Source organism: Ovis aries, chromosome 21 (assembly GCF_016772045.2).
Source record: "Ovis aries strain OAR_USU_Benz2616 breed Rambouillet chromosome 21, ARS-UI_Ramb_v3.0, whole genome shotgun sequence".
NCBI classification, from domain to species: domain Eukaryota; kingdom Metazoa; phylum Chordata; class Mammalia; order Artiodactyla; family Bovidae; genus Ovis; species Ovis aries.
This window is the reverse complement of record NC_056074.1, coordinates 8,854,576-8,882,403: the sequence shown is the minus strand read 5'-3', so window position 1 is coordinate 8,882,403 and position 27,828 is coordinate 8,854,576. Positions and strand designations below refer to the sequence as shown.

The following is a 27,828-nucleotide window of genomic DNA, read 5'->3' as shown; positions in this document are numbered from 1 at the left end:
TAGCACAGGAAGAGACAGGCAGGTCTGGCTCAACCCCTTGCTAGGGCACTTTAAACAAGGTTATCAAAAAGCTTAATTTGTAGAATATAATCAGTGTGTGTGTGTATACTTAGTCACTCAGGCATGTCCGACTCTTTACGACCCGATAGACTGTAGCCCACCAGGCTCCTCTGCCCATGGAATCTTCCAGGCAAGAATACTAGAGAAGGTTACCATTTCCTACTCCAGATCTTCCCAACCCAGGGATCAAACCCATGTCTCTTGCATCTCCTGTACTGGCAGGCAGATTCTTTACCACTGTGTCACCTGGGAAGCTGTAGAATATAATCAATAACTAGCATTAAATCAGTAGACAGGCTGTTAAAGCTGAAGATTCTCTGTGCCATCAATGTCCCCATCTTTTCTTTCTTTCCTCCTTTTTCTTTTTTTTTTTTTCCCTGACTGCACTTCAAAGCATGCAGCACTTTAGTTCCCCCATCAGGGATCAAACCTGTGCTCCTTGCAGTGGGAGTGCAGAGTCTTAACCACTGGACCACCAGGGAAGTCCCCAAAGTCCTTCTCTTTTAAACATTCTCCACTTCACTTGTGGCTGTTGACAAGATCAGGAACCTTTCTGCTGGAGCTTCTCCCTATAGCTTCCACCAGTGACCTCTGAGCCACTTGTGCCTCTGACTCTTGTCTTGGACCACAGTTGCGGTCTCCACTTCTGAGTTCTGCTGTTTCAGGCACATTCTCAGTTGAGTATTCAGCAACTTTTAAATTTTGCAACCCACAGCCCACAGGCAGAACACTCAAGTTCTAGGCGACAGGAAGTCCGAAACCTGTGCCTCAGTTCCCTCATGGTTGTTCTCTTTTTCTTCTCTCCCATCCAATATATTGACTTCGCCTATTGTGGTTATTTGCAGGAAATGGAACTGACTTTAGGGTTGGTGCCCTTGGAAGATTCACCCCATCTCTCTTCTTCCTACTGATTCTGCGAAACTCCATCCTGCCCAACGATGCTGCTCAAACAGGATAGATAATGGCCACCCCAAGATATTCCTGGAACCTGAAAAGTGTTGCCTTATTTGGAAAAAGGCTCTTTGCAGGTGTGATTAAGTTAAGGATCTTGAGATGAGGAGATCACCCTGAATTATCAGTGAAGTGAAAGCCGCTCACCTGTGTCTGACTCTTTGTGACCCCACCTACTGTAGCCTGCCAGGCTCCTCTGTCCATGGAATTCTCCAGGCAAGGATACTGGAGTGGGTAGCCATTTCCTTCTCCAGGGGATCTTCCTGACCCAGGGATCAAACCTGGGTCTCCTGCATTGCAGGCAGATTCTTAGCTGTCCGAGCTATAGGGCTAAAACATTATCAGTTCTCAGAGTGAGTCAAATCCAATCACAACTGTCCTTATAAAGAGCAGCAGGGGGGTATTTGACACTCAGAGAAGGTGATGTGAAAATGATTTGAAGCTACTGGCCTTGAAAACTAGAGGGCCACAGCCTGTTCTCAGGAATGCTAAAAGTCACTGGAAGCTGGAAAAGACACAGGACTGATTCTCCCACAGGGAAAGTGGCCCTGTGGAAACTGATTCCAACACAGTGAGACTGAATTCAGACTTCTGGTCACTGGAACAGTGAGAGAACCGTCCACTCTCTGGGTGATTGTTTTAGGCCACCCCTCATGTGGCCATTTGTTTTAGTAGGAAATGAATACAGCAGCCACACCCGAAGCATCTTTCCACTGCATCTCGCCCGCTGCTGCATGTTCGGTTCAACGCAAGTAATTCTGATGACTGACTCCCTTCTTCCTCTCTTTTCCAGGAAAGGAAGTCATTTTTGCCAACAACAGCATAGGTCATTTCCTAAGAATTCTTTAGAAATTTTAGGCTGCTGGATCGCTACTTTCTCTTCTTTGTTTTCTTTTACTCTAAACAATTCACGGAAAAGAAAGTACTGTTAAAGCTAGTATAGTTGGTACTCTCTCAACCAAAACTCTCTATTAATTAACCAATATCTCTAAGGTCTTCAATACAATGTTGGTCTTCAAAATGACACCCTTTAGACTCAGCAAAAGTTTGAAACCTTTTCCGAGACCCTAAAAGAAAGGTAAAATTTACCAATTTTTCTTATCTCTGGAAAGGCATAGCCATTTAACCTCTCTGGATTGTTGGGCATAGAGAGGGTCTTGAAACCAGAAGACTGATGGATTTTTTTTAACTGACATTTTTTTAAATTTACTATTTTATTTATTTATTTTTGGCTGTAGCTGGGCCCTCATTGCTGAGCAGGCTTTTCTCTAACTGTGGCGAGCAGAGGCTACCCTTTAGCTGCAGTGCAGAAGCTTCTCACTGCAGTGACTTCTCTTGTTGCAGAGCACAGATTCTAGGGCACGTGGGCTCAGTACTTAGAGTTGCAGCCCTTGGGCTCAACTTCCCTGTGGCATGTGGGATCGCCCCGGACCGGGGATTAGACCCATGTCCCCTACTTTGGCAAGTGGACTCTTCACCACTGAGCCACCAGGGAAGCCCAGACTGGCAGATTTTAAAGAAACAGAAGAACAAAGGAGCTGTAGATCTTAATAGTTCATCGTAAAAGCTGAAGAATGAAGCTGGAGTGGCAAGAGATGGTCAGAGAAGACCTGACGTAGGGTAAGGGTTGGCGCCATGTGGGTGATGTCAAAATCCTGGTGGAGAACGAAAGTACCTGAAGTAAGCTGATGGCAAAGGGCATTGGTGTCAGGAAGGCATGAAACTGGGAACTTGGGATGTTGGGTTGATCTTCCGCCTGGGCACTGTTTACCTAGAATGCGTGAATCCAGGCCATAGAGAGGAGGGAGGGAGGAGAAAGAAGCACTGTGACCAGGATGAAAAAAAAAAAAAGCTTCAGTAAGTGAGGATATTGAAAGACACTAGGTCAAAGGAGGCAGGGGCTGGGGGAGGATTCAAAAGGGGTTTTAAATAATGTGAAATGAATTAGAGAACTGAAAGTACGGAGAATTTCAAAAGAGACTGCTGCAAGTGTGGTAAAGAGGTTATTAATGAACTTCAGAAAAGCAGTTACCCCACATTAAAAAGCACCTTTCCAGACTGTTCTTGTTCATGGGGTTCTCACAGCAGGAATAGTGGAGTGGTTTGCCATTCCATCCTCCAGCGGACCACATTTTGTCAGAACTCTCCACTGTGACCTGTCTGTCTTGGGTGGCCTGTCTGTCTTGGGTGGCCCTGTACAGCATGGCTCACTGAGTTACACGAGGCCCTTCCCCACGACAAGGCTGTGATCTCAACGTGCTGCAGTCCACGGGGGTGCAAAGAGTCGGACACAACTCAGCGACTGAACGACAAGAAGAAAAACTAGCGTTCTAGAGAATATCCTCTAAGTCCTTTCTCCTTCCTCTTCATTTCTAAAGGGGTTCAGGCTTTTGCCGCCTTGTTTGAAGGTGGGTTTCCTGATTCTAACCTCACTTCCTTCCAGTCCTAGTTGCCACACTAGAAAAATTTCCCTTAAATGTATTGTGAGTATGTCACTCCTTTGGTCAAAATCCTACAGGCAGAGAATCAAGCAAACTACCCCAAAAGAAAGTAACCCAAGACCCTTCTCACTTACCTAAGACTGAGGAGTTTCCAGGAATGCAGGACTTTCAGTGCTAAAACTAGGAAAGTTCCAGGAAAATCAGGATGAACTGGCAACCCAGAGAATTAATTTGAAGAAAAAAATAAGTTTCCATTATTATCCAAAGATCCAGGCAGTTAATAAAGTTCATCAGAGTACTCCTTCATTCATACAAGGCCCATATCACCAGTAAATTTAAGACCAGAACATAACTACAACGAAATCACAGAACCATAACACAAACAACTGCCAATATCTTACAATTGCCTGGCTGACAGAATTTCCAAAGCAAAAGCTGAATTCCCAGAATCCAATTTTCACTGCATTTTATAATCTAGAACCACACTGCTGTTACCAGTCACAAGGCGGTTATATCACTAAAAGTCCCACATCTCAGCAAACCAGGTTAATTGGTTACCCATGACCATATTGGCTTTTTTAGAAAACAAGAACAGAAGAGGAAAGAGAAATGTCTTTATAAACTTGGTTTCTCCAGATTTCCCATCAGTCTGTGATGGTTGTTGAGGTTTCATCTTCTACAAACTTAAAAACAATTTCTATCAAGAAAGTAATTGTAACAGTGTTGTGCTATTTAATGAAATACCAAACAATTAACCATAAACACTACAATCAAAATAAGATAACTCTTACAAAATGAAACATACTCTTACCAGCACTCACACTCCCTGATATTTACTCAAATGAGTTGAAAATTGGTCTACACAAAAACCTGCACAGAAATATTTATAGATGCTTTATTTATAATTGCCAAAACTTGGAAGCAACCAACACGCCCAACAGGTGGACACATAAAGAAACTGTGGTACAGCCATACAGTGAAGTATTATTTGACAGTACAAAGAAATGGAGATTCCCCAATGGCTCCCCAATGGCTCAAACAGTAAAGAATCTGCCTGCAGTGCCAGAGATGCAAGAGACTGCGGTTCGATCCCTGGATTGGGAAGATCCCCTGGAGGAGGACATGGTAATCCACTCCAATATTCTTGCCTGGAAAATCCCATAGACTGAGAGAAAAAAATGAGCTCTCAGTCTGCAGAAAGACCTGGAGGAAACTTAAATGTGTGTTACTAAATCAAAGCAGCCAGTCTCAATTGGCTGCAGGTGCATGATTCCAACTTTATGATATTCTGGAAAAGGCAAAACTATGGAGACAGTGGAAAAAAAAAAAAATCAGCAGTTACCAGGAGTCAGGGGGAAGGAAGGGATGAAAATGAGGGTGGAGCAGAGGGAATTTTTAGGTCAGTGAAACTATTGCATGAGACTGTAATTGTAGACATATGTCATTTATCAAAACTCAAAGAACGTACAGCACAGAGTGAACCCTTGTGTAAATTATGGGCTTTTGTTAATAATAATGTATCAACATTGGCTTATCAATTGTAACAAATGTGCCACAATTATGCGAAATGTTAATAATAGGTAGGGGGGCCTCAGGCCAGGATGGGAGTGGGGTGGTATATGGGAACTCTCTACATTCTACAACATTTTTCTGCAAACTTAAAGGGCTCAAAAAAACAATCCATTAATTTAAAACAAACAATAATAATTGACTCCATCCCTCAAATGTGGAGTCCATTGATTTATAATCAAATTGGATGCATATTTTTCCAGAATATTAAGCAGAAATCTAAGAATTTTACAGTGAGTTATCCATAAAGTGGAAAAATTGAATTATGAAAGTATTATTGAAGAATACTAAATGTGAAAAATTTCAGACATAGAAAACAAACTTATGGTTACCAAAGGAGAACAGAAGAGGGGCGGGGAGGGATAAATTAGGAGCTTGGGATTAACAGGTATATACTACTATATACAAGGTAGACAAACAACAAAGTCTACTGCATAGCACAGGGAACTATATCCAATGTCTTTAATAACATATAATGGGAAAGAATCTGAAAAAGAATATATGTGTGTGTGTGTGTGTGCTCAGTCGTGTCCGACTCTGCGATCACATGGCCTGTAGCCCACCAGGCTCCTCTGTCGTGGGATTCTCCAGGCAAGAATGCTGGAGTGGGCTGCCATTCCCTTCTCCAGGGGATCTTCCTGACCTAGAAATGAACCTGTGTCTCTTGCATCTCCTGCACTGGCCGGTGGGTTCTTTACTACTGCACCACCTGGGAAGCCCATAAATACATGTATATATAACTGAATCACTTCGCTCTAATCTGAAACTAACACAACATGGTAAATCAACTATACTTCAATATAAAAATTAAAAGACAAAGTGAAACAAACATTAATATGCCAACATACTTACTGTCTTTTAAAGAGCAAAATTATAAATGGTAAGAACTTCGGAAAAACAAATTTGCAACAATATGATACCTGAAGGATTGGAATCTTCATTGTAAAAAAGGAGATTTTATATTCTTTTTTTGGCAGCATCACTTGGCTTTTGGGGTCTTAGTTTTGGGACCAGCAATCGAACTCTTTGCCCCCTACAGTGGAAGCACAGGATACTAACCACTGGACTGCCAGGGAAGTCCGAGAGACCTTATGTTCCGATGAGGAAATAAGCAAACTTTCTAACAGGAAAAATAGGCTACAAATACGAACAGTGGATTCACAAAGGAAGAAATACAAATAGGCAGTTAGCATTCAAACTGAGTAGGAATCCAAAAAATTAAAAAGAAATGCCAATACTCACCTATCTGAAGGGTTTGGGCAGTGGGCACTCTCCTAAGCTATTAGTTCTTTTTTCCCCCAGTTTATTTATTTATTTATTTAAATATACATTGATTTATTTTAATTGGACGTTAATTAATTTACAATGTTCTTTTTTATTTTATTTAACTGATTTATTTATTTCTGGCTGTGCCGGGTCTACATTGCTGGGCTGGCTTTTCTCTCCTTGTGGCGTTTGGCTTTTCTCTCGTTGCAGCGCACGCACACCGGGTGGCTCCTCTTGTTGCAGAGTGTGGGCTCTAGGCAGGCAGGCTTCAGCAGCCGCAGCACATGGGCGCAGCAGTTCAGCTCGTGGGCTCTGGAGCACGGGCTCAGCAGTTGTGCCGCATGAGCTCAGTTGCTCCACGGCACGTTGGATCTTCCCAGATCGGGGATTGAATCGTGTCTGCTGCATTGGCAGATGGATTCTTTGCCACCGAGCCCCCACAAAAGCCCATGCACTGGTTGTTCTTGTATAAATGACTAAGACCTTTCCTGGGGCGATTTTTCAGCATGCGTCAAAAACCTTAAAATATGTATTCTCTTTGACTAGCACGTCTACCTTCAGGAATTTATTCTTGGGAAATAATTCAGCAGAACTAGCAATGTACCACGATTTACATTACAATCTTAATTATAATAGGAAGAGCGAATATGAAATAATCTAAATCTAAGACACTGATAGAATAAATGTTAGGAGAGCATTCAAGGTAATAATGTAAATTTATCAAACATGCTAAGGAAATATTTTATAATTCATTGACATGAAAAGATCTCTACACCATACTGTCAAATTATAAAAAGTTTCCAAACAGTCTATGTCAAATGAGCTCAGGTACACAAACCTGAGAGGCAGTGCTATTTAATGGGCCGAATCCAAGGCAGACCTGCACTCAGAGCTCTGAGATCTGCCGCTTACTGGCAGCAAAAGCTAGGGCACATCATATCACCCACCAATGCCTTAGTTCCTCACAGGGAATTCAGGATGGTAACAACATCTCCCCCTTAGGGAGGCTGTGAAAATTAAGAGAAACAACTTGAGCAAAATTGTCAGTTCAGTTCAGTCCATTTCAGTTGCTCAGTCGTGTCCGACTCTTTGCAACCCCATGAATTGCAGCACGCCAGGCCTCCCTGTCCATCACCAACTCCTGGAGTTCACCCAAACTGACATGCATTGAGTCGGTGATGCCATCCAGCCCATCTCATTCTCTGTCGTCCCCTTCTCCTCCTGCCCCCAATCCCTCCCAGCATCAGAGTCTTTTCCAATGAGTCAACTCTTCACATGAGGTGGCCAAAGTATTGGAGTTTCAGCCTCAGCATCAGTCCTTCCAATGAATACCCAGGACTGATCTCCTTTAGGATGGGCTGGTTGGATCTCCTTGCAGTCCAAGGGACTCTCAAGAGTCTTCTCCAACACCACACTTCAAAAGCATCAATTCTTCAGTGCTCAGCCTTCTTCACAGTCCAACTCTCACATCCATACATGACCACTGGAAAAACCAGTCTTGACTAGACAGACCTTAGTCGGCAAAGAAATATCTCTGCTTTTGAATATACTATCTAGGTTGGTCATAATTTTTCTTCCAAGGAGTAAGCGTCTTTTAATTTCATGGCTGCAATCATCATCCACAGTGATTTTGGAGCCCAAAAAATGAAGTCTGACACTGTTTCCATTGTTTCCCCATCCACTTGCCATGAAATGATGGGACCAGATGCCATGATCTTCGTTTTCTGAATGTTGAGCATTAAGCCAACTTTTTCACTCTCCTCTTTCACTTTCATCAAGAGGCTTTTTAGTTCCTCTTCACTTTCTTCCATAAGGGTGGTGTCATCTGCATATCTGAGGTTATTGATATTTCTCCCGGGAATCTGGATTCCAGCTTGTGCTTCTTCCAGCCCAGCATTTCTCATGATGTTACTCTGCATAGAAGTTAAATAAGCAGGGTGACAATATACAGCCTTGATGTACTCCTTTTCCTATTTGGAACCAGTCTGTTGTTCCATGTCCAGTTCTGACTGTTGCTTCCTGATCTGCATATAGGTTTCTAAAGAGGCAGGTCAGGTGGTCTGGCATTCCCATCTCTTGAAAAATTTTCCACAGATCATTGTGATCCACACAGTCAAAGGCTTTGGCATAGTCAATAAAGCAGAAACAGATGTTTCTCTGGAACTCTCTTGCTTTTTCAATAATCCACTGGGTGTTGGCAATTTGATCTCTGGTTCCTCTGCCTTTTCTAAATCCAGCTTGAACATCTGGAAGTTCAAGGTTCACATATTGCTGAAGCCTGGCTTGGAGAATTTTGAGCATTACTTTACTAGCATGTGAGATGAGTGCAATTGTGCGGTAGTTTGAGCATTCTTTGGCATTGCCTTTCTTTGGGATTGGAATGAAAACTGACCTTTTCCAGTCTTGTGGCCACTGCTGAGTTTTCCAAATTTGCTGGCATATTGAGTGCAGCACTTTCACAGCATCATCTTTCAGGATTTGAAATAGCTCCACTGGAATTTCATCACCTCCACTAGCTTTGTTTGTAGTGATGCTTTTTAAGGCCCACTTGACTTCACATTCCAGGATGTCTGGCTCTAGGTGAGTGATCACACCATCATGATTATCTGGGTTGTGAAGCTCTTTTTTGTACAGTTCTTCTGTGTATTCTTGCCACCTCTTCTTAATATCTTCTGCTTCTGTTAGGTCCATACCATTTCTGTCTTTTATCAAGCCCATCTTTGCATGAAATGTTCCCTTGCTATCTCTAATTTTCTTGAAGAGATCTCTAGTCTTTCCCATTCTGTTCTTTTCCTCTATTTCTTTTTATTGATCACTGAGGAAGGCTTTCTTATCTCTCCTTGCTATTCTTTGGAACTCTGCATTCAGATGCTTATATCTTTCCTTTTCTCCTTTGCTTTTCACTTCTCTTCTTTTCACGGCTATTTGTAAGACCTCCTCAGGCAGCCATTTTGCTTTTTTGCATTTCTTTTCCATGGGGATGGTCTTGATCCCTGTCTCCTGTACAATATCACGAACCTCCATCCATAGTTCATCAGGCACTCTATCTATCAGGTCTAGTCCCTTAAATCTATTTCTCACTTCCACTGTATAATCATAGGGGATTTGATTTAGGTCATAGCTGAATGGTCTAGCGGTTTTCCCTCCTTTCTTCAATTTAAGTCTGAATTTGGCAATAAGGAGTTCATGATCTGAGCCACAATCAGGTCCCAGTCTTGTTTTTGCTGACTGTATAGAGCTTCTCCATCTCTGGCTGCAAAGAATATAATCAATCTGATTTCGGTGTTGACCATCTGGTGATGTCCATGTGTAGCGTCTTCTCTTGTGTTGTTGGAAGAGGGTGTTTGCTATGACCAGTGCCTTCTCTTGGCAAGACTCTACTAGCCTTTGCCCTGCTTCATTCCGCATTCCAAGGCCAAATTTGCCTGTTACTCCAGGTGTTTCTTGACTTCCTACTTTTGCATTCCAGTCCCCTATACTGAAAAGGGCATTTGTTTTGGGTGTTAGTTCTAAAAGGTCTTGTAGGTCTTCATAGAACTGTTCTCAGCGTTACTGGTTGGGGCATAGGTTTGGATCACCATGATATTGAATGGTTTGCCTTGGAAACGAACAGAGATCATTCCGTCATTTTTGAGATTGCATCCAAGTACTGCATTTCAGAATCTTTTGCTGACCATGATGGCTACTCCATTTCTTCTAAGGGATTCTTGCCCACAGTAATAGGTATAATGGTCATCTGAGTTAAATTCACCCATTCCAGTCCATTTTAGTTTGCTGATTCCTAGAATGTCAATGTTCACTCTTGCCATCTCTTGTTTAACCACTTCCAATTTGCCTTGATTCATGGACCATTCCAGGTTCCTGTGCAATATTGTTCTTTACAGCATCGGACCTTGCTTCTATCACCAGTCACATCCACAGCTGGGTATTGTTTTTTCTTTGGCTCCATCCCTTCATTCTTTCTGGAGTCATTTCTCCACTGATCTCCTGTAGCATATTGGGTACCTACCGACCTGGGGAGTTCCTCTTTCAGTATCCTATCATTTTGCCTTTTCATACTGTTCACGGGGTTCTCAAGGCAAGAAAACTTAATTGGTTTGCCATTCCTTTCTCCAGTGGACCACATTCTGTCAGACCTCTCCACCATGACCTGTCCATCTTGGGTGGCCCCACACGGCATGGCTTAGTTTCACTGAGTTAGAAAAGGCTGTGGTCCATGTGATCAGATTGGCTAGTTTTCTGTGATTATGGTTTCAGTGTGTCTGCCCTCTGATGCCCTCTCTCAACACCTACCATCTCACTTGGGTTTCTCTTACCTTGGACATGGGGTATCTCTTCATGGCCGCTCCAGCAAAGTGCAGCCACTGTGCCTTACCTTGGATGAGGTCACCCCTCCTGACTTTGAACGTGGAGTAGCTCCTCTCGGCCCTCCTGTGCCTGCGCAGCCGCTGCTCGTTGATTGTGGGGTTGCTCCTCTCAGCCGCTCAGTTGTGTCCGATTCTTTGTGACCCCATGGACTGTAGCCTACCAGGTTCCTCCGTCCATGGAATTTTCCAGGCAAGAATACTGGAGTGGGTTGCCATTTCCTTCTCCAGGGGATCTTCCCCACCCAGGGATTGAACCCAGGTCTCCCTCATTGTAGGCAGATATTTTACCATCTGAGCCACCAGGGAACCTACAAAGTTGTCAGTAATGGCAAAGGAAATTGTCTGGAATAATTACTAAAATGTTAATAATGCTTGCCTTTGGATGGTGGGTTTTGGTGTGATTTATAGTGGCCTAGTTTATTTTGGGGGCTCCAAAAATCACTGCAGATGGTGACTGCAGCCATGAAATTAAAAGACACTTACTCCTTGGAAGGGAAGTTATGACCAACTTAGACAGCATATTAAAAAGCAGAGACATTACTTTGCCAACAAAGGTCTATCTAGTCAAGGCTATGGTTTTTCCAGTGGTCATGTATGGATGTGAAAGTTGGACTGTGAAGAAAGCTGAGTACCAAAGAATTGATGCTTTTGAACTGTGGTGTTGGAGAAGACTCTTGAGAGTTCCTTGGACTGCAAGGAGATCCAACCAGTCCATTCTAAAGGAGATCAGTCCTGGGTGTTCATTGGAGGGACGGATGTTGAAGCTGAAACTCCAATACTTTGGCCACCTGATGTGAACAGCTGACTCATTTGAAAAGACCCTGACGCTGGGAAAGATTGAGGGTGGGAGGAGAAGGGGATGACAGAGGATGAGATGGTTGGATGGCATCATCGATTCAATGGACATGAGTTTGGCTAAACTCCGGGAGTTGGTGATAGACAGGGAGGCCTGGTGTGCTGAGGTTCATGGGGTTGCAGAGTCGGACACGATTAAGCAACTGAACTGAACTGAACTGAAGCTTTCTTTTATATTTCCTGTATTTAATTAAAACATATATACATGAACTTATTAGATTTACTCCAAAAAACCCAACAAAACCACTTTTTTATTAATACAAAGGAAAAAAGACTTATATATATATAATTGCAATACTACAGCAAGAATGCATTTACTTATTACTTATGGAACTTTGAAAAAACAAACTGCCCAGATATAGACTAAAATATCACAAGCAATTAATCTCTGGATGATAGGATTCTAGATGACTTATTTCCTTTGGTATAATTTTTCCCTATTTTCTAAGCTCATACAGTGCACAGATAGAACTTGTGTAATAAAAAATATATATACAGAAAAAATAATGATGTGGGTTGTTTATCAATGTTGAATAGTTTCATAAATGGATTACTAAGTGAAAAAAATACAAAACAAAATGTAGGGACTTCCCTGGTAGTACAGTGGATAAGAATCTGCCTGCCAGTGCAGGGGACAGGGGTTCAATCCCTGTACGGGAAGATTCCACTCGCCACGGACCATCTAAGCCCATGCACCACAACCACTGAGTCCACACTCTAGAGTCTGGGAGCCTCAACTACTGAGGCTCTTGTGCCCCAGAGAAGCCACTGCAATGAGAGGCCCACGCCCTGCAACGAGACCCAATGCAGCACGCCTCCAAAATGGCTTGGCTACTCGATTTGCATTTGTGTTAGTGTCAGCCGTACAGCAAAGTGCATCAGTTGTACAGAAACATATATCCACCTTTTTTCAGATTCTTTCCCCATACATGTCATTACAGAGAACACTGCTTATCTTTAAGTGGTTGAATTATGGCTAATATTTGTTCTATGTTGTATTTTTTTAATATTCTGCATTAAGAAAGAAAGTTGCTCACTCGTGTCCAACTCTTTGCGACCCCATGGACTGTAGCCTACCAGGCTCTTCCATCCATGGGATTTTCCAGGCAAGAATACTGCAGTGGGTTGCCGTTTCCTTCTCCAAGGGATCTTCCCAACCCAGGGATTGAACCTGGGTCTCCCGCATTGTAGGCAGACGCTTTACCATCTGAGCCACCAGGGAAGTCCAACATTCTGCATTAGTCATTTATAAATTCTATAGTGAGATAGAAATATTACTAAATAAGAAAAGTCAGAAGCGCATAAATGATAGAATAAGAGATTATTTGGGTTAGGACCCCATAGGTTTTCATATTAAAATATCAGATCATGTGTTAGAATAACAATACAGTTCCTATAACTGAAACATCAGTTCAGTTCAGTTCAGTCACTCAGCTGTGTCCAACTCTTTGTGGCCCCATAAAATGCAGCACGCCAGGCCTCCCTGTCCATCACCAACTCCCCGAGTTCACTCAAACTCACATCCATCTAGTCGGTGATGCCATCCAGCCATCTCATCCTCGGTCATCCCCTTCTCCTTCTGCCCTCAATCCCTCCCAGCATCAGAGTCTTTTCCAATGAGTCAACTCTTCGCATGAGGTGGCCAAAGTACTGGAGTTTCAGCTTTAGCATCAGTCCTTCCAAAGAACACCCAGGACTGATCTTTAGAATGGACTGGTTGGATCTCCTTGCAGTCCAAGGGACTCTCAAGAGTCTTCTCCAACACCACACTTCAAAAGTATCAATTCTTCAGCACTCAACTTTCTTCACAGTCCAACTTTCACATCCATACATGACCACTGGAAAACCATAGTCTTGACTAGACAGACCTTTATTGGCAAAGTAATGTCTCTGCTTTTTAATATGCTATCTAAGTTGGTCATAACTTTTCTTCCAGAGAGTAAGAGTCTTTTAATTTCATGGCTGCAATCACCATCTGCACTGATTTTGGAGTCCAAAAAAATGAAGTCTGACACTGTTTCCACTGTTTCCCCATCTATTTCCCATGAAGTGATGGGACCGGATGCCATGATCTTCGTTTTCTGAATGTTGAGCTTTAAGCCAACTTTTTCACTCTCCTCTTTGACTTTCATCAAGATGCTCTTTAGTTCTTCTTCACTTTCTGCCATAAGGGTGGTGCCATCTGCATATCTGAGGTTATTGATATTTCTCCCAGCAATCTGGATTCCAGCTTGTGCTTCTTCCAGCCCAGCGTTTCTCATGATGTACTCTGCATATAAGTTAAATAAGCAGGGTGACAATATACAGCCTTGATGTACTTCTTTTCCTATTTGGAACCAGTTTGTTGTTCCATGTCCAGTTCTAACTGTTGCTTCCTGACCTGCATATAGGTTTCTCAAGAGGCAGGTCAGGTGGTCTGTATTCCCATTTCTTTCAGAATTTTCCACAGTTTATTGTGATCCACACTGAAATATAAAAGGGAGTAAAAAAGCAAAAGCAAAACTGTTCTCTGAATGTATGCAGAAACAATAAAGTTAAAGTTGTGCGTTCTGATACTCACAGTCTAGGGTAAGTCCAACACTTGTGCAGACAGCCTGCCCTCCCAGAGACTTGCACCTAAACACCACTGTGAACGATTAATAGCAGAACTAACAATTCTCAACACTGGCATCTCTCTCCCCTAGGTCATTCACAAGCCTCCTTCATTCCTGGAGATTAAATACCTTTCCAGGGTCCTAGACTCATGCCATTGCTTCGGCATTTCCAGCTCCTCACATGTAAATTAGGTGAGGGGCAACTCTGTCCAAGAAGACAGACTTTATTTTAGAGAAGGTATATGCCTCACATTGGGCTTTGTATTTTTTCAAATTCCAGGCTCCTGCTGATGAAAATATTCTAGTCCCAGAAGTGAATGCGAGCCCAGGCTGGGTCCTGCTGCCACCATGAGGAAGGAATTTGCACCAGTGTGCAGCTGCATTTTTTTGTAGTCTCAGCCTTCACTGCTGTCAGAAATAATAGTTCCCCATCTCAGCGTGGGCTTCCCAGGGGGCTCAGTGATAAAGAATTCGCCTGTCCATGCAGGAGATGCGGCAGACTTGGGTTCGATCCTGGGACGGGAAGATCTCCTGGAGGAGGAAATGGCAACCCACTCCAGTATTCTTGTCTGGAAAATTTCATGGGCAGAGGAGCCTGGCGGGTTACAGTCCTGGGGTCGCAAAGAGCTGGACACGACTGAGGGACGGCACACTCACACATCTCTGCCTACTGATGCTCACCAGTTGAAGCTTTGAGCAAAATCCCCTCTCGACAAGAATCTCACCTATGAAATCCCACCTCAGAAATCCTAGTCCCCTGTGTGACCACACCAAATGCTAATTACATACAGTTGGGTGGAGGCAGTCTGACCAGAACCTTGCATCATACATGGGCTACACACGCATCTCACCGAACACATACACAAAGGACCCTCTGGCCCAATGCCCACTCTTTATGACCAGCTCATGCTGGCCCCAAATCCTATCAGGCCTCTGGCTCAGCAGCTGGGCAGGACAATATGGACTCCCCCAGGAATTTTTGCCCTTCTGGAACCAGACACTCATCACAGGCAAAGAAGAGGTAACAAAATAAAAGCATTATAAGAGCTAACCAAAGCTGAGAGTCACCAGAGGCGACTGATGGGGGAAAATGTTCTCTCAGCCCACTTTCCTTTACAATGACTTCATTCCTCTGACAGAATCTCCCACAGAATGACTCTTTTCTCTAAAATATCTATTTTGTTCTAGATTGACACCAGCTCCTTTTGCGTTGGAACCAAGGATGGAAACCTTGAGCTCCCCCTGGAGGCAGGCGTGTGCTAGTAAGCGTCGCCGTGGACTGGGGCTCCTGACCCACTCTACCCAGTTCCTCTTAGCAGCCACCTCGGTTACTACGGTTGCTGACTTTTGCCCATTTAAAGTCAGCTTCTAGGTGACCTGCCTATAGCCTCCACGACGTCTGCCCGGGGCTTCCACCCTCTCTGTATTTTGGCTACTCCAGTCGCTTGCGCAGTTGCACATCAAACAGCGCACCCTGTTTCCCAGGTCTGTGTTCTCCTCTAATTTGTTCTTGTTCAGTCACTTAGTCGTGTCCAGCTCTTTGTGACCCCGTGGGCTGCAGCCCTCCAGGCTTCCCTGGCTGGTTGGATGATGCCATCCAACCATCTCATCCTCTGTCTCCTCCTCTGATAGAAACACTTTGTTAACCTTATGATTCTACTGGACATCTCCCCAACGCTTCCCTTCCTTTGTATCCTTGTTATTATTCGTCACATTACCTGGAATTCTTTTCCTTACCCTCAGCCCTTACCTCATTTCTGAAAATCTTTATCATCTCTTAAAAGCCCAAGTCCCAAGACACGATCCTCACACAGACCTCTGAAATCCTGTAGAACCTGTTTACAAAGCCCTTGAGTATGCTACTGTGTATTTTAGTTATCTTTGTATAGCTTATTTTACTGTATCCAACCAAATGCCCAAGAGGATGACTAGTGTGCAGAAGATGGTCCTTAGATAAATACTGAATTCGGTTGTTGAAGGATGATTTCAAACATCCCATTTTTAAAGAACAGAGAAAATCACACTTTTAAAAAAGTTTTTGGGAAGAGAGAGAAAGAAGAGAAAAGGGACCCATGAAGATAAATGGCTTGAGAATCTCAGTCTATTGTGGAAAGAGCGTTGGATTGAAAATCAAGAACACGGGCTCTAATCTGACGTGGCTGTTAGTGAACTAAGTGAGCACTGAACTATCCTCTAAAGATCCAAGGCCGTGGGTTTTATGTACTCTAGCTTATCACCGCACTGAAACTGACTGACCATCTCCCTATTTAAGCACGCTGGTAGCTGACTAAACAAGATACCATTCAAATTAGCCTACAACAGAGGCTAGCAAAACACGTGTGATAATAAATGGTAGCTGTTCTTTTTTCCCCCACACATGATGGGAACATTCTGTAACATTCTCAGTTTTAAGAAGGAAAAAGTTTGCCTTTATCCATCGAGGATGGATGCATACGAAACTACATGCCTGATAAAATGGTAATAAAGAACAGTACACTTGTTTAATCAAAAATATTGCTGAAACATTTGTCTTCCCCTCTGGATATGTACTTTATGGAAGAACTTTCAGTGGCTGGTCTCTCATTAGGCTGAAATTATTTTCTTATCATTTTTCCTCTAGGTCTTGCCATATGTCATTGTAGGTAGAAGCTTCCATTGCAGCAAATAAAGGGAAACAGAAAAAGAGCTATGCCAAAACAAATTCTCAGTCAACTACATCATAGTCTGGGAAGATGTGGAAAATCATTTGACAAAATTCTAAAACAGTAAGCAAGAAAAGAGAAAGGTAACACTTCGAAGCCAATGAAAGAAAATGGAAAAGAACTTAAGATATGCCAGGAAAATAAACAGATTTTGAGGGATTAAACTAAGTTTCTGGAACCTAGAACAACTGCAGAAATTCAGATTAATACATGTAGTAGCAATTCCTTTAGAGAAGGCAATGGCACCCCACTCCAGTACTCTTGCCTGGGAAATCCCTCGGACAGAGGAGCCTGGTGGGCTGCAGTCCGTGGAGTCGTGAAGAGTCAGACACGACTGAGCGACTTCCCTTTCACTTTTCACTTTCATGCATTGGAGAAGGAAATGGCAACTCACTCCAGTGTTCTTGCCTGGAGAATCCCAGGGACGGTGGAGCCTGATGGGCTGCCGTCTATGGGGTCACACAGAGTCGGACACGACTGAAGCGATTTAGCAGCAGCAGCAATTCCTTTAGAGAAGATTTTATAAAGTGACAAATTCTATTTATGGGACTTTTAGAATTCACTAAACGTTTAGTCCTTTTGATTTCTGAAATGCTGAGTAAATTTCAACATTCTACTATGCTGCTTTCCTGACTTTATTTAAGAGAATTCCAAACTACCACTGTCCTGCAAATAAGTGATGTTCTTCTGGGTCCTCTGTGCCATGTGGATGCTGTCTCCTCCTCCCAGAGTCTTTCTTCCTCCCTCATTCTTCAAAACTCAAATCTCTGGGAAGACCTCCAAGACTCCAGTCAGCAAAGCATGTTGCTCCCACTGTCCTCCTCCAGTCTTGGCCCAGAGCTCTATTGTTTTCACAATCACCGGGGCTCTGGCTGTGTGAGAGCAGGTGCACACAATTGGGGTCAGTGTGGAAAGTGACAAGGAAACTGATGAGAATGGCAGTGCTCAGTTATGAGAAGGTAGATGCCTTACTTTATTGGGCATCTGATATATACTATGATCTCATTTTTTTGAAAAAAAAAAAAAAACTTTATAAAATGTTTTCTCCTGATGCTGCTCTGAGTGTATTCAGAGTGGCTCTTCATATAAGCCAAATTGTGGGGGAATATATCTGGAGGAGGAGGGTACTGAACTAGGAGGGTGGAGATGAAGAATGCTCAGGCTCAGAAGACTTTATAATAAGCAAGGTCTAAGTTTACCCACTCCCACGTCTTCACTTAGTAATCCTCCTACAGTTCTTCAGATTTCAGCTTCCTTAGGAAAGCATCTCATGTTGTTTCTAATGAGAACAATCATAGCATCTTGTACCTCTCACAGCATTTACCATAATTGTAAATCTACCTGTATATGAGATTCTTTGACGGGTGTCTGAGTCTACCACTAGGTTCATGAGAGGAAACACTCATCTGATTTTACTCACCATTGTTCCCTAGGCCCTATCATAGAGCCTGGCACATATGGGATTTCAACACTTGTAGAGTAAATAACTATTGTTGCACAAAAGGACAGTAGGGTAGTGAAGTGAAAGTCACTCATTCGTGTCCAACTCTTTGTGACCCCATGGTCTATACAGTCCATGGAATTCTCCAGGCCAAAATACTAGAGTGGGTAGCCTTTCCCTTCTCCAGGGGATCTTCCCAACCCAGGGATCGAACCCAGGTCTCCCCCACTGCAGGCTGATTCTTAAAAATCTAAGCCACCGAAAGGAGGGTAAAGGGCATTGAAAGAGATTTAAAGGGGCTGCTTACAGTAGCTTAGCATATTGCTCGTTATCAGTGACAGAATGTTACAGGTATGAGGACTAGGTGAGAGAGGCTTTTTTCCTTTTTGGCCAAGCTATGCAGCATGTGGGATCTTAAGGTTCCCAACCAGAGGGTGAACCAATGATCCCTGCAGTGGAAGCATGGAGTCTTAGTGACTGGGCCACAAAGGAAGTCTTGTGAGAGGCTTATTTCTTCCTGACTCTGTGTATGTTGATGTCTTTTCTAACTCTCTGACACTAACTGGGAGTCCAACAGTTGCAACTCTAACACTATCCACTTGGAATCAACATCAAGTTCCACAAGCTAGGGCTTCCCAGGTGGCGCTAGTGATTTTAAAAAAACAAACCCTCCTGCCAATGCAGGAGACATAAGAAGTATGGGTTTGATCCCTGAGTCGGGAAGATCCCCTGGAGAAGGGCATGACAATACACTCCAATATTCTTGCTGGAGAGCCCCATGGACAGAGGACTCTGGCAGGCTACAGTCCATACAGTTGCAAGGAGTTGATCATGACTGAAGCAACTTAACACGCACATCCACAAGTTAAAGGGCTCATTCCCACATGACCGGCCCCACTTTCAGACGCCGATTGCACGTCTCTGGCCATTCATGCTTCTGATCCATTGGATATAGATCAAGGATCACTGTGACCCCTCCTCAGGTTGGATGCTTCACTAGAATTGCTCAGAGCACTTAGGAAGACACTTTACTTACATTTACAGACTGGTTCCAAATAGGAAAAGGAGTACGTCAAGACTGTATATTGTCACCTTGCTTATTTAACTTCTATGCAGAGTACATCATGAGAAATGCTGGGCTGGAAGAAACACAAGCTGGAATCAAGATTGCCGGGAGAAATATCAATAACCTCAGAGATGCAGACGATACCACCCTTATGGCAGAAAATGAAGAAGAACTAAAGAGCCTCTTGATGAAAATGAAAGATGAGAGTGAAAAAGTTGGCTTAAAGCTCAACATTCAGAAAACGAAGATCATGGCATCCGGTCCCATCACTTCATGGGAAATAGATGGGGAAACAGTGGAAACAGTGTCAGACTTTATTTTTTTGGACTCCAAAATCAGTGCAGATGGTGACTGCAGCCATGAAATTAAAAGATGCTTACTCCTTGGAAGAAAAGTTATGACCAACCTGGATAGCATATTCAAAAGCAGAGACATTACTTTGCCACCAAAGTCCATCTAGTCAAGGCTATGGTTTTTCTTGTGGTCATGTATGGATGTGAGAGTTGGACTGTGAAGAAAGCTGAGCACCAAAGAATTGATGCGTTTTGAACTGTGGTGTTGGAGAAGACTCTTGAGAGTCCCTTGGACTGCAAGGAGATCCAACCAGTCCATTCTGAAGGAGATCAGCCCTGGGTGTTCTTTGGAAGGACTGATGCTAAAGCTGAAACTCCAGTACTTTGGCCACCTCATGCAAAGAGTTGACTCATTGGAAAAGACTCTGATGCTGGGAGGGATGGGGGGCAGGAGGAGAAGGGGACGACAGAGGATGAGATGGCTTGATGGCATCACTGACTTGATGGACACGAGTTTGAGTGAACTCCAGGAGATGGTGATAGACAGGGAGGCCCGGCGTGCTGCAATTCATGGGGTTGCAAAGAGTCAGATACGACTGAGTGATTGAACTGAATTGAACTGGCTTATTAAAAGGATATGAACAAAGAGTCAAATGAAGGGGTCCATAATGCAAGGTCGGGAAGAGTCCCAGTGAAACAGGAGGGAAGGGGGCAGGCACAACCTTTAAAAGAATGACATATCCATAGGACATGACAAAAACTGGTTAGAATCAACTAGGTTGGAGAAGGTGGAAGGTTGGACTTCCAGTAGACCTCGAGCCTTATAATGCACTATAATACCTTGAGCATTGTAATACATTAGCTAAATGACACACCCACCAGTGCTAAGACGGTTCTCAGGCCAACCATATAGGGCCAAAAAGAGCGTGGTAGCTCAATTCCTGGCATTCCGTGCCCCTTCTCCAAAATAGTTGGGATAATCCTCCCACTCATTAGCCTATGAAATTACCCAGTCCATAAAAACTAACTTCCCCCATGTTTCAGCACCTCTCAGCTTTGGAGATGGTCCATATTCTGTCTGTGGGGTGTCTTTCTCTCTAAATAAATCCCCTTCTTACCTATCACTTTGTTTCACTGAATTTTTTCTTTTGGCTGTCCTGGGTCTTCACTGCAGTGTGCAGGCCCGTCTAGTCGCAGCGTATAGGCTTAGTTGCCCTGCAGCACATTGGATCTCAGTTCCCAGCCAGGGATCCAACCCACGTCCCCTGCATTGGAAGGCAGATTCTTAACGACTAGACTACCAGGGAAGTCCCTCTCACTGAATTCTTTCAGCAATGAGACATCAAGAACCTGTGCTTCACTAAGTGCTGAGAACAGGTGTGTGATCTCAATCAAAAGACTGTGGGTTCAAGTCCTCATCCAGATTTTGACTGGGCTCGAGTCCCAGCACACGGGTTCAAGTCTCAAATCTGAGTTGCACAGTTTCACCGGGGCACAAGCTTCTGTCCTCTGCTACCCTCCAATCACCTTGATGTGCTCAACACACTAGAAGTTCCATCATTTAGGGGTTTTTACGGTGGTTTCATTATGTAGGCATGATGGATTAAATCATTGGCCACTGGTGATTAAATTCTATCTCCAGCCCCTTTACCCTTCCAGGAGTTGGGGCTAAAAAATTCTATCCTTCCAATCAAGGTTTGGTCTTTTTGGACACCACCCCCATCCTGAAGCTATTGAGAGGCTTGCCAAGAATGGCCTCATTAAAAGACATTCCTATCACCCTTATCACTCAGGAAATTCCAAGGGTCTTAGGCGCTATGCCAAGAACTTCGAATTAAAAAAAATATATCTTTCCATGATACCACAGTGTGGGAATTAATTTAAGGGCATAAATTTAAGGGTATATACAGTGAATAAGTAGTTTGTAATTATGATGCCGACAATGGTTTCAAAGTTTCAAAGGTAATAATAAGTCATTAGGTTACACTTGTGTTTCATCGCAATTTATTTTCCACATCACTCATTAATTATAGCACTCCCCTCCCCACTTCATCTAGCCCCAGTGCCATGTTACTCTGAGTCATTTATTTGATAATTAGATGTTACAGACACTCATGAGAATGTGTGGCTGAATTAAACATTCTGGCACTGTGATAGCCTTTCTAGGAATAGAGGGGTGGATGCCTTTTAATAACCTTAGGCCCCACACAAGAATCATGAGTTTAGACCTAAACTTCCTTTGCTTCTTCTATACTCAAATATTTAACATATCAAAAAATACTTTCCAGTACAAACTATAACTAAGCAGATAATTTAGGGAAGTTGCTCAGTCGTGTTCAACTCTTCGCGACCCCATGGACTGCAGCCTACCAGGCTCCTCTGTCCGTGGGATTTTCCAGGCAAGAGTACTGGAGTGGGGTGCCATCTCCTTCTCCAGAGAGAAAAAAAAAATCAGACCTTGTCAATCTACACACTGCTGCTCAAAATTGTTACTGACAGGGTAATAGAAAGCAAATCATATACAACATATAGATTAAGGTATTAAGTCATTCATTCTCTCAAGTATTTGCTCAATGCCTTTTACAAGCCTGACACTAGGCATATAGGACACCTCTAGAATAAAGTGAGAATAAGATGCCTAGAGGATATGATGTGAGCTCAGTGTACAACCTGCCCTCAAGAAGCTTCCAATCTTGCTAGAACAAAAGATTATATAACAAAATCTATAATTAAATACTAAGATAAAACAATTGTTCTACAGAAATATGGGGGAAAGGCAACCAAATCATATTGGGGAATTAGAAAAGATTTCCCAGCAGGTCAAGTTTGAAGGATGAGCTAAATGAAAAGGGTAAGGTTTAAAAAAAAATTAAAAAAAAACAAGAACAAAAATGAAAATTAGGCTGCCCTGCCTTTCCTCTCTCGAGGCAAACCAGAAATCTCCAACAATTTTGGAATGTTGGTAACTAACTCAACATTTTTAAATGTTATGCAGATCAAACAAACAATGCACTCAGTCTGAATTCAGTTTGCTGCCCACCACTTAATAACCTTTGATCTTTGGGTATTTGGTGTGTTTAATCTTAGCTTCCAATTTTTCACAAAAACTACAAATTATGTTCAGTAAAAACAAATGCAACTAGAATATCAGGAAGTGTTAGAGGGAAGAGACATACAATTAGTATGGAAACAAAAATAGATATGGTAAAAAATTGAAAATGACAAGTGTATGTATTTATAGGATAAATTGTTCATCAATAATGACATTTCTGAAGAACAAAGATCTGGTCATTCAATCCTGCCTATACTGATGCCATCAGCAATAATGAGCAAAAGGAAAGGAAAGTTATTGTTAGGATGAAAGACTTTAACAAGCATGCAACCAGAAAACAGACATTAATGCCAAATGCCTAAATAAAGTTAATTCTGGATAAAGACCAGCATTTCTTTGGGAACTTAAAGACAGAACATGATAATAACACTGCTGTGAGAATTTCTGACACAGCCACAGATAATTCCATAGTTCAAGGGCATTCCAGCTCCCAAGTTTCCCACCTGCAGTTGTCATCAGGGAGGTAGATTACTTTTCCTGGCACATGTTCAACATAGTGGAAACTGGTCTATAGAAAAAGATCACTTATAGACTATTAGAAGGTAGGAGAAAAAAGCATGTTTGGTTTGTGGTTTTAAAGGCTGATTTTTTTTTTTTTTAAGCAAAGACTGTAAATATTTAAAAATCCAATTAGTTTAAAAAGATATACAGTAGAAAGCAAGTCTTCATCTTGCCCTAAATCCCCAGTTCTCCTACCAAGCTGCTAAGTCACTTTAGTCGTGTCCGACTCTGTGCAACCCCATAGACGGCAGCCCACCAGGCTCCCCTGTCCCTGGGATTCTCCGGGCAAGGACACTGGAGTGGGTTGCCATTGCCTTCTCCTACCTAGAGGGGACTGCTATTAAGAGTTTCTCATATTTCCTTTCAAATTGATTAGCACATGTGTGTGTGTGTGTGCATGCGCTCAATCGCTTCAGTTGTGTCCAGCTCTTTGTAACACTATGGACTGTAGCCCACCAGGTGCCTCTATCCCTGGGATTTTCCTGGCAAGAATGCTGGAGTGGGTTGACATGCCTTCCTCCAGGGGATCTTCCACACCCAGGGATTGAACTCGCATCTCCTATGTCTCCTGCATTGCACGTAGAATCTTTACTGCTGAGCCACTGGGGACGTCCAATCAGCACATATTATACAGTTATTTCTGTAACTTTTTTCTCAATGTATTTAGGATATTCTTTTTTTTTTTTTTTTTGACATTTCAATATCACATATTGCATTTATTTATTTATTTATTTGCAATTAGTTTTTTTTAATTTTTATTTTTACTTTATTTTACTTCACAATACTGTATTGGTTTTGCCATACATTGACATGAATCCACCACGTTTTATATTAATTCTTATATTGTTGTTTAGTCACTTAGACGTGTATGACTTTTGTGACCCCATAGACTGTAGCCTGCCAGGTTCCTTTGTCGATGGGATTTTGCAGGCGGGAATACTAGAGTGGGCTGCCATTTCCTTCTCCAGGGGATCTTCCTGACCCAGTGACTGAACCCGCATCTCCTGCATTGGCAGGCCGATTCATTACTGGTGAGCTACCAGGAAATATATACTGATGACTACTATTGGTGTGTCGCCCCTTATGGCAGAAAGCAAAAAGGAGCTAAAGAGCCTCTTGACAAAGGTGAAAGAGAGAGTGAAAAAGCTGACTTAAAACTCAACATTCAAAAACAAAGATCATGACATCCAGTCTCATCACTTCCTGGCAAATACATGGGGAAACAATGGAAACGGTGAAAGACTTTATTTCCTTGGGCTCCAAAATCACTGCAGATGGTGACCACAGCCGTGAAATTAAGACACTTGCTCTTTGGAAGAAAAATTATGACAAACCTAAACAGCATGTTAAAAAGCAGAGACATTACTTTGCCAACAAAAGTCCATCTAGTCAAACCTATGGTTTTTCCTGTAGTCATATATGGGTGTGAGAGTTGGACCATAAAGAAAGCTGAGCGCTGAAGAATTGATGCTTTTGCACTGTGGTGTTGGAGAAGACTCTTGAGAGTCCCTTGGACTGCAGGGAAATCCAACCAGTCCATCCTAAAGGAAGTCAGTCCTTCCTGATGCAGAAGCTGAAACTCCAATACTTCGGCCACCTGATCCAAAGAACTGAATTGCTGGAAAAGACCCTGATGCTGGGAAAGACTTAAGGCAGAAGATGAGGATGAGACGGTTGGATGGCATCACTGATTCAATGGATATGAGTTTGAGCCAGGTCCAGGAGATGGCGAAGGACAAGGAAGCCTGGCATGCTACAGTCCACAAAGAGTTGGACACGACTGAGTGACTGAACAACAGCAAGCAGGGAACACCATTAATTCATATCAGTTCAGTTCAGTTCAGTCACTTTGTTGCGTCCAATTCTTTGCGACCCCACGGACTGCAGCACGCCAGACCTCCCTGTCCATCACAAACTCCAGGAGTTTACTCAAACTCATGTCTATCTAGTCAGTGATGCCATCCAATGATCTCATCCTCTGTTGTCACCTTCTCCTCCCGCCTTCAATCTTACCCAGCTTCAGGGTCTTTTCCAATGAGTCAGTTCTTCGCATCAGGTGGCCAAAGTAGTAGAGTTTCAGCTTAATACCTATCAGTCCCTCCAATGAATATTCAGGATTAATTTCCTTTAGGATGGACTGGTTGGATTTCCCTGCAGTCCAAGGGACTCTCAAGAGTCTTCTCCAACACCACAGTTCAAAATTACCAACTCTTCAATGCTCAGCTTTCTTTATAGTCCAACTCTGACATCCAAACATGACTACTGGAAAAACTATAGATAACCTTGACTAGACGGACCTTTGCTGGCAAAGTAATGTCTCTGCTTTTGAATATGCTATCTAGGTTGGTCTTAGCTCTTCTTCCAAGGAACAAGTGTCTTTTAAGTTCATGGCTGCAGTCACTATCTGCAGCGATTTTGGAGCCCCCAAAATAAAGTCTGACACTGTTTCCACTGTTTCCCCATCTATTTCCCATGAAGTGATGGGACCAGATGCCATGATCTTAGTTTTCTGAATGTTGAGCTTTAAGCCAACTTTTTCACTCTCCACTTTCAATTTCATCAAGAGGCTCTTTAGTTCGTCTTCACTTTCTGCCATAAGGGTGATGTCATCTGCATATCTGAGGTTATTGATATTTCTCCCGGCAATCTTGATTCCAGCTTGTGTTTCTTCCAGCTCAGCGTTTCTCATGATGTACTCTGCATATAAGTTAAATAAGCAGGGTGACAGTATACAACCTTGACGTACTCCTTTTCCTATTTGGAACCAGTCTGTTGTTCCATGTCCAGTTCTGACTGTTGCTTCCTGATCTGCATACAGATTTCTCAAGAGGCAGGTCAGGTGGTCTGGTATTCCCAACTCTTAAAGAATTTTCCACCATTTATTGTGATCCACACAGTCAAAGGCTTTGGTGTAATCAATAAAACAGAAGTAGATGTTTTTCTGGAACTCTCTTGCCTTTTCAATGATCCAACAGATGTTGGCAATTTGATCTCTGGTTCCTCTGCCTTTTCTAAATCCAGCTTGAACATCTGGAAGTTCATGGTTCACATATTGCTGAAGCCTGGCTTGGAGAATTTTGAGCATTACTTTACTAGCATGTGAAATGAGTGCAATTGTGCAGTAGTTTGAGCATTCTTTGGCATTGCCTTTCTTTGGGATTGGAATGAAAACTGACCTTTTCCAGTCCTGTGGCCACTGTTGAGTTTTCCAAATTTGCTGGCATATTGAATGCAGCACTTTCACAGCGTCATCTTTTAGGATTTGAAACAGTTCAACCAGAATTCCATCACCTCCACTAGCTTTGTTTGTAGTGATGCTTCCTAAGGCCCACTTGACTTCACATTTCAGGATGTCTGGCTCTAGGTGAGTGATCACACCATCATGATTGTCTGGGACATGAAAATCTTTTTTGTACAGTTCTTCTGAGTATTCTTGCCACCTCTTCTAAATATCTTCTGATTCTGTTAGTTTCATACCTTTTCTGTCCTTTATTGAGTCCATCTTTGCATGAAATGTTCCTTTGGTGTTTCAAACTTTCTTGAAGAGATCTCTAGTCTTTCCCATTCTATTGTTTTCCTTTATTTCTTTGCGTTGATCGCTCAGAAGGCTTTCTTATCTCTCCTTGCTATTCTTTGGAACTCTGCATTCAGATGGGTTTATCTTTCCTTTTGTCCTTTGCTGTTAGCTTCTCTGCTTTTCTCAGCTATTTGTAAGGCCTCCTCAGATAGCCATTTTGCCTTTTTTCATTTCTTTTCCTTGGGGATGGTCTTGATCACTGCCTCTTGTACAATGTCATTAATCTCCATCCCCAGTTCTTCAGGGACTCTGTCTATCAGAGCCAATCCCTTGAATCTATTTGTCACTTCCACTGTATAATTGTAAGGGATTTGATGTAGGTCATACCTGAATGGTCTAGTGGTTTTCCCTAGACCTAGAGAACTATTACGGGAGTAAAAGTTACAGTACTTTGGGTTGATTGGACACGGATGTGATTGAATGGACAGGATATGAAATGAATACCAGACTTCTGGATTGGCCTGCTCAGTGGTAGGTATTAGTCAACAAGGCAAGAAGGAGCAACTACAGGGAGAAAGAAGTTTGTGAGTTTTGAACATTTGATCTTGACCTTCTGGAGCATGTATGTGGTTATGTCCAATAAACAGTAGAATGCATAGATCTGAAGCTCAACAGGAGACCTATACACCAATAGCAGTCATCAGTATATATTCCACTGTTGAAACTATGAGAATGGGATAGGTCACCTAAGAGTTACACATTCCTTTGATGGAACAAAAGGAAGAGACGATGGAACTTTAAGGAAAGGAGATATTTAAGTGATGGTGGTGGTTTATTCGCTAAGTTGTGTCTGACTCTTTGCGACCCCATGGACGGCATAGCCTGCCAGGCTTCTCTGTCCATGGGATTTCCCAGACAAGAATACTGGAGTGGGTAGCCATTGCCATCTCCAGGGGATTTTTCCAACCCAGGGATGAAACCTGAGTCTTCAGCATTACAAGCAGATTCTTTATTGTCTGAGCCACCAAGGAAGACCATATTTAGGTGGTAGGTAGAAGAAAAGGAGACATGGAAAGAAGTTTGAGAAAAAAAT

At 42.7% G+C, this 27,828-nt stretch overlaps 1 non-coding gene across 1 annotated transcript; it reads right to left on the bottom strand.

Moving 5' to 3' along the window:
- Positions 1–12,659: 12,659 nt before the first annotated feature.
- On the bottom strand, positions 12,660–12,731 carry TRNAC-ACA (transfer RNA cysteine (anticodon ACA)). Its single transcript has one exon. It is a non-coding gene; the product is annotated as a tRNA-Cys (tRNA).
- Between the last annotated feature and the right edge of the window lie 15,097 nt (positions 12,732–27,828).